The sequence below is a fragment of the Callorhinus ursinus genome, unplaced genomic scaffold (genome assembly GCF_003265705.2).
Source record: "Callorhinus ursinus isolate GAN/ISIS: 27379988/994484 unplaced genomic scaffold, GSC_fseal_2.0 scaffold4, whole genome shotgun sequence".
Lineage (NCBI taxonomy): Eukaryota > Metazoa > Chordata > Mammalia > Carnivora > Otariidae > Callorhinus > Callorhinus ursinus.
Genome location: NW_027397066.1, coordinates 121,921,387 through 121,927,789, shown reverse-complemented (window position 1 = coordinate 121,927,789; position 6,403 = coordinate 121,921,387). Strand labels below are relative to the sequence as shown.

Here is a 6,403-nt window from a genome sequence, read left to right as displayed (position 1 = left end):
TCCCCCCCCCCCCCCCCCCCCCCCCGCTGCTTAGGTGCGTCAGGATGGCGCACCTAAGAGTGGGCCAGATTAAGGCACTTCCCTTCTTTAGGATTAGGGCATATCCCTTAGGCTCTGATAATACCCCAGCAGATTAGGTTAACCAGTTTCTCCTGAGGGCAGGTATGGTTAAGAAGAATAAGATACTCTGGCATTATTTCAAAATCATTCCTTTTACCTTTCCTCTGCAGGAAGGATGAGGGGACTTTTTTCCACCCCGTACTTTCTATGAGAATTTGGTCAGGCTCTTGGAGGTAAAACGCACAGTATTGCGGAGGCCTCCTCATGACTGGGTACCCCTGGAGTATTTTAAGTCCGGTGCTTCCGACAGTTGGCAATTACAACTCGGGTTTTCTGGTTCCCGCTGAGGTTCCCACTCACTGGTGAATCTCTGCTCTGGTGAGCTGTATTTGCTCGTCTGACTCTCCAGTTATCGGGGTTTGCCTGGGGTCCTCTTCTCTCTTATGTATCCAAGAGGAGTTGTTGATATTTTAGCCTATTCGGCTTTTTACTTATTGTTAGGTTGGACTGGCAACTTCCAACCTCCTTATATGTGGAACCAGAAACCAGAAGTCTCCCCAGCTTTATTCTTAATTGTCAAAACTTGGAAGCAACCAAGATGTCCTTGAGTAGGTGAATGGATAAATAAACTATGGTACATCCGGACAATGGAATATTATTCTGTGCTAAAAAGAAATGAGCTATCAAGCCATGAAAAGACATGAGGAACCTTAAATGCATATTACTAAGTGAGAGAAGACAATCTTGAAAAGGCTATACACTGTGTGATTCCAACTATATGACATTCTGGAGAAGCAAAACTATAGAGACAGTAAAAAGATCAGTGGTTGCCAGGAGCTGGAGGAATGAGTAGGCAGAGCACAGAGGATTTTTTAGAGCAGTGAATCTATCCTGCATGATATAGAGTGGTGGAGACATGTCATTAGACATTTGTCCAAACCCACAGAAGGTACAACACCAAGAGTGAACCCTAATGTAATATGCAGACTATAGGTGATAATGACGTGCCAATGTAGGTTCTTCGATTATGACAATGACCCACTGTGCTTCACAATGTCTATGGTGAGGGAGATTGAACATGTATGGGGACAGGGGCTGTAGGGGAACTCTCTGTACTTTCTGCTTGATTTTGCTGGGAAACAAAAATCCTCTGAAAAATAAAGTTTAGTAATAAAAAAAATATCTAGAAGGTCATAACTAAATGGTTAACAGTGGTTCTCTCTAAGGAGCAGAATTCAATGGTGGGGAAGCAGAGAAGTTGTTGGATGGTGGATTTCCACTTTCTGTTTTAATTACCTCCTCATTATTTGAATGACTTTTTTTTTTTAAAGAGCATGCATTGCTTTTATAATGAAAATTCTCATTTTAGAAAAATCCAAAGGATGAAAAACAAATGGATGAAGAAATAAAGGAGACTTTCCATGCAGGCCTCTTTGGGGTCTCCATTGTTTTTGTTTTTATATTCTCTTGTCAGGAAGAAATAAGGTCTTGCAGGTAGTAAAAGTTAAGTGACATGATCTATGTAAATCAATTCCCCCAGTGCCTTGAATGAGCCACTTTTAATTCCTTCTTGCCCATTTCCAGTTTTTTCCCAGGCTCCATCTTCACCTTCCCTCCAATTCCTCCCCTTTGCTGAGCAGAAGCCTGAGTAAGTTTCGAAAACCCTCTTGCCCTCTTTTCAATATCTTGTCTGCCCTCCATTCCGCCACCATCACCCTCACCCCACCCCATCCCCACTGTACATTTTATGCGAAGAATGTATTCCTGGAGACCTCCTATAATTCAAAACTTCCATAATTCAATCCTGGTTTCCCCACAGGACTGAATATAAAGTGTATGCGGGGCCGGGGGGGGGGGGGGGAGGGGGGCGGAATGCAATCTTGGAGTGCATAAATCTGCAAATGTTGTAATGTATATTTGCTTTAAGATGGCTTTTTATTTTCCCTGTATTTTCTCTAATATTTTGAAGTGCTCTCTCTTAAATTAACACCACAGAGCATCATGGTGGTTGTTTGGCCTTCTCGATGGAGATTTAGCACATCTAAGTTCTGTTCCAAAGTCCCCGACTTGCCGAGTGTTTTACAGCTCTACCGCTTAATGAACTCTTGGGTGACCTTGTTATGGGCTTATAGGTAGGATATAAAGAAGATTTTAAATTATAATGGCAGCAAATGTTCAAATAAGAGAGGAGAAACAATCAGGTCTCTCCTAGGGGTTCCCACGCAGGTAAACAGCTGTGGTTCACCAGGCATTTACAAAGGACGGCGGTGGCTAAGGTGGGGCTGCTGTGTGGCCACAGAGCAAACCCCGTTCCCGACTACTCCGCCCACCTGCAAGGATAGTGTGTGATTCTGGAGGACGGTTTTTAATGGGGGGTGGGGAGGATTTAAGTTACCTTCAATTTGGAACGTAAAGTGAGACTGTTAATATTTTATACAGCACTAGTTCCATTTTACATAACTTCAATAAAATGCCCCACATGGGGAGAAAATGTCTTGTTTCTTAGCTTAGCATTCAAGACGCTTCTGGCTTCTACCTACATCTCCAACTTTGTCTCCTTGCCACTCCCATCCCCAGCCATGCTGACCCTCATTTTCACGCACCTCACTACATTTGCATTAATTTCAAATAGTTCCGTTTAGAAATGAAGATAATACAAATAAGCAAAAATAAAATAAAATCACCCATAATTTCATCTCACAGAGGTAATCATCATTGATATTTGGATGTGTTTCTTTGTGGTTTGGTGCTATCTACATGTACACAGAAATGAAAGAAATGTGTGTATGTGTACTGTGTGCATAATTTTTTTTGGCCGAAACAGGATGATTTGGTAAATATTGTTCTGGAGCATATTTCTCTCATCTTATAATGTAATTAACTATTCTTCATTATTTTGTTTAAAACTTGATAGGCTTCCACGATGTAAGTAAATGTTCCATAATAGATTGAAATAATGCTGGGTTTTTGACCACTTACTGTTTACGAATGTGAGCTTTTGTGACCAATGCTGAAATGAATATTCTTGTTGCTAAATCTTTGCAATCTCCATGACTATTTTTTAAAAAACAAATCCTTGGACCAAAAGGAGTGAAGATTTTCAAGGCTTTAAATACCCACTGCCAAACTGCCCCAGGAAGTTGGAAACAATCTGTACTCGCCTCAGTGATATCTGTGAGTCTCCGCGTACTTATCTGATGGGAGCATTCTTATTCATCTACCTGCCTATTTCAGAGTGTGATATAAGAAAACCCATAAAAGACACCCATAGTCACTTTTTATGTTTAAAAAAATCACTTCCTATAGGTAGGTATAGCATGCCTCAACGGACTCTGCTCAGTTGTCTTTCTTAGCCCAGAAGCTCTGAGAATGCACAGATTATGTATGCGTAAATCTTTCTTGGTACAGGACCACATAGAAACAGGCTCTTAAATGTCAAAAAGCATTTATTAAGTGGGCTGATAAATGTATTTCACTTGCAGGCCTGATGTAAGTTATTTGTCTTTCCTTGGTCTCCCGTTGATGGCTTATTTATAGAAATGGATAGCATGATTGAGTTCGTGTGTGTGTGTATTGTTTTGCCTTGATTGTTTAATTTTTAATTGATGGATATATGCTCCTAGCCTTTTGATGGGTGTATTTTATAAAATATTTAAAATCAATGAATTAATCTATGGTGGCTCAGGGACTGGATATATCAGTCTATTCTGGTGAAATGTAAAAAAAAAAAATGACACTCAATTATTTCTCATATCATTCAGTACTAAGTGACAGTGGCAAGGTCACGGTAAATACACACACTACAGGACTCAAGTTCATGTGGGAGATAATTGTCTCTTTTGATAGCCTGTTGCTGTGTCTTCTAGTTAAGGTTGTTGGCATTTTGCAATGAGTCTCACTCCAAATTCTTTTCCCTTTCAGGCATATTACTCACGTGTATTTTGCCCTGTGACTTCCAGGCAAGGAACAACAACAAGCAAGACAACAACAGTTCTTCTCTCCCTCCACCTCTCCCTCCTGGGATATCTGGCATTCTGTTAAGAGATAGTTAATCCATTAAGGGATAGATCCATCTGTTCCTCTAAGTCATCCACTTAGAAAATGGCCAGTTAGTTAATGAATATCTCATACTAAGAGTCTAGGAAAAAGTCATGTGGCAAAGAGTCACGACAATTACTATAAAATCACATTAGCAAGTATATATGCTCCTCCCTTTGGACACGTCTGAATCCTTCCTTCAAGTGCCAAAGGAAAACCCCTATGGGACGCCATTCTCTACACTGGGGCTATTTTTTCAAGGTGTTGGCTGCTGCCTCAGGCTCTTGGGAGGTGATTATTGCTTTCTCCTAGGTGGGAGGGACCGAGGGGCTGATAACTTCACAGCTGTAAGAGGAAAGGGAAAGAATTTAAGTGAATAACCCTTTCTCTCGGGCTCATTCAAATGGAAGAGGTCGCTACCTAGAAGATGTTACCCCTTCCTCACTCACACCATATTTGACGGAAATCTTCCCATCAAATGTGGCTTCTGGCCAGTTTGTCTCTGAGTTATTATAAATATTCTGTTCCTTTCCTTGGACTTTTTGCAGGTCAAGCCTAGTAGCTGCAAAGGGTGACAGTGAACAAGAAATTTAATTTCTGCACGGTGAAAGCAATAATGTGATTGGAGTTTTGTCATAAAAATCCCAGCACGGATCATGGCACCAGCCATGATCCTCTCTGCATATAAACATGTCAACATACCAACATGGGATCTGAACACCCTGCAGGTCCAAAGCCCGCCCCCCCACATCCTGAATTCTTAATCAATTATAGAGCGGTTGAAATTGATGATAGACAAACCATTAAAACAAAAATCCACCTTCACCTGAAAGTGCACTAAACACGGGCTGAAGAACTCCATATTTGCTCCTGTCTGGGCTCCATTGCTCTGGCCGTTTGCCAGAACTAACATATGCCCATCTTAGATGGAATATACTGCTTCCTCTCTTTACCTTTTTTTTTTTTCTATTTTGTTTTTTCTGGAAGTATCAAACATCTTTAGACTTGTTCTCCTTACCTATAAATCAAATGTTTGATTTAAAAAGCACCTGTGCCAGGTTAAAGGACTTGATAATGTGTTGAGGGAAGATGATGCTTGTGGTGAGGTGGCAGGGGAAGCAAATACAGCTGCCATTCTGAGCCAGCAAGTGTTACAGATGCCACCCTGACCAGTGAGACTTAGGTTTGCACTGCCGGATGAACTTGACTTCCCAGAAATAAAGCAGCGTTGGACAATTCATTGCCTACAAATGATCCTCTCTCAAAGAAGACTTTCATTCAATTACTGTTTCTTTTTCAGAAATGAGATTCACCATATCCAAGAATTTTTCTGAAGATCAACGATTCAATCGAAACAGGAATACACATTCCACTCAGGTCACAACATAGAGCTGGAGCCAAAGGTTAGGTACCAGTGAGTATGTACCATGGGCTTACCTTTTGTATTATTGAACGGACTCTGCTTCTGGATCTGTTCTGTCCAAGGTAGAGCCATCTTTTGTGAAATACATCACCACCAGAGCGCTTTGTTCTGATAATGTATTACTCTAATACATCTGTTGCTTTAATGATATATTAATGTAATACATTATCAGAGCAAGGACAACTGATGATATATTATGAGAAGTAATGGTGCCATTCAGAAAATGAAGGATTCAAGAAAAGATTCATTAGAATTACAGGATAATAGCCAACATATGGGACTCTGGAAACTGCAATCTTGGTCTGTTTTCTACTGGTTAGATAAACAGCTCCCTTGTTCCAGAGGCTGCCTCCCCCGCCCCCCCCCCTCCGCCCTTTCCATTCAGGCACCAAATTCCATAAAACATTGGTTGCTACATATTTTATAAACTCTTTATACATACTAACAATGTCTCCCATGAACCTGGGGTCACTGCAGGCTCATTGTATCCAGTTACATTGTTTTTACTAGGAAGTCCTCCTTATTTACCCCTAACCATAGGAAACCAAGTAACATTGACCTCTGGACAGTTAGAACAGCCTATCATCTCTCATTACAATAATCTGAACTCCAGTCATTGTTCAACATTAATTATTGCCAAGGCTATAGCATTTTCTTGCTACTTGACAGTTGATCTTCATCCTATCATTAACCTTAGGTCAATTTAATCCCAACCTCCATTTTCAGCACTATACAAACAATTTATTTTTGCATTTTTTTTCAACCACACAAAGACAAACAATGTCAGACTGCTCCACATTGTTTTATGCATTATGATGATTAAACATTTTTAAAGATATCCAGACATCAAAATTTGGAAAACACCAATCAACGAGAGTTCTG

The 6,403-nt window shown here is 40.5% G+C and overlaps 1 pseudogene; it reads right to left on the bottom strand.

Annotated features, from left to right (window-relative positions):
• The window catches only part of LOC112825775 (general transcription factor IIF subunit 2 pseudogene), a 7,039-nt pseudogene extending 1,446 nt beyond the window's left edge, over nucleotides 1–5,593 (bottom strand).
• Nucleotides 5,594–6,403: the final 810 nt, after the last annotated feature.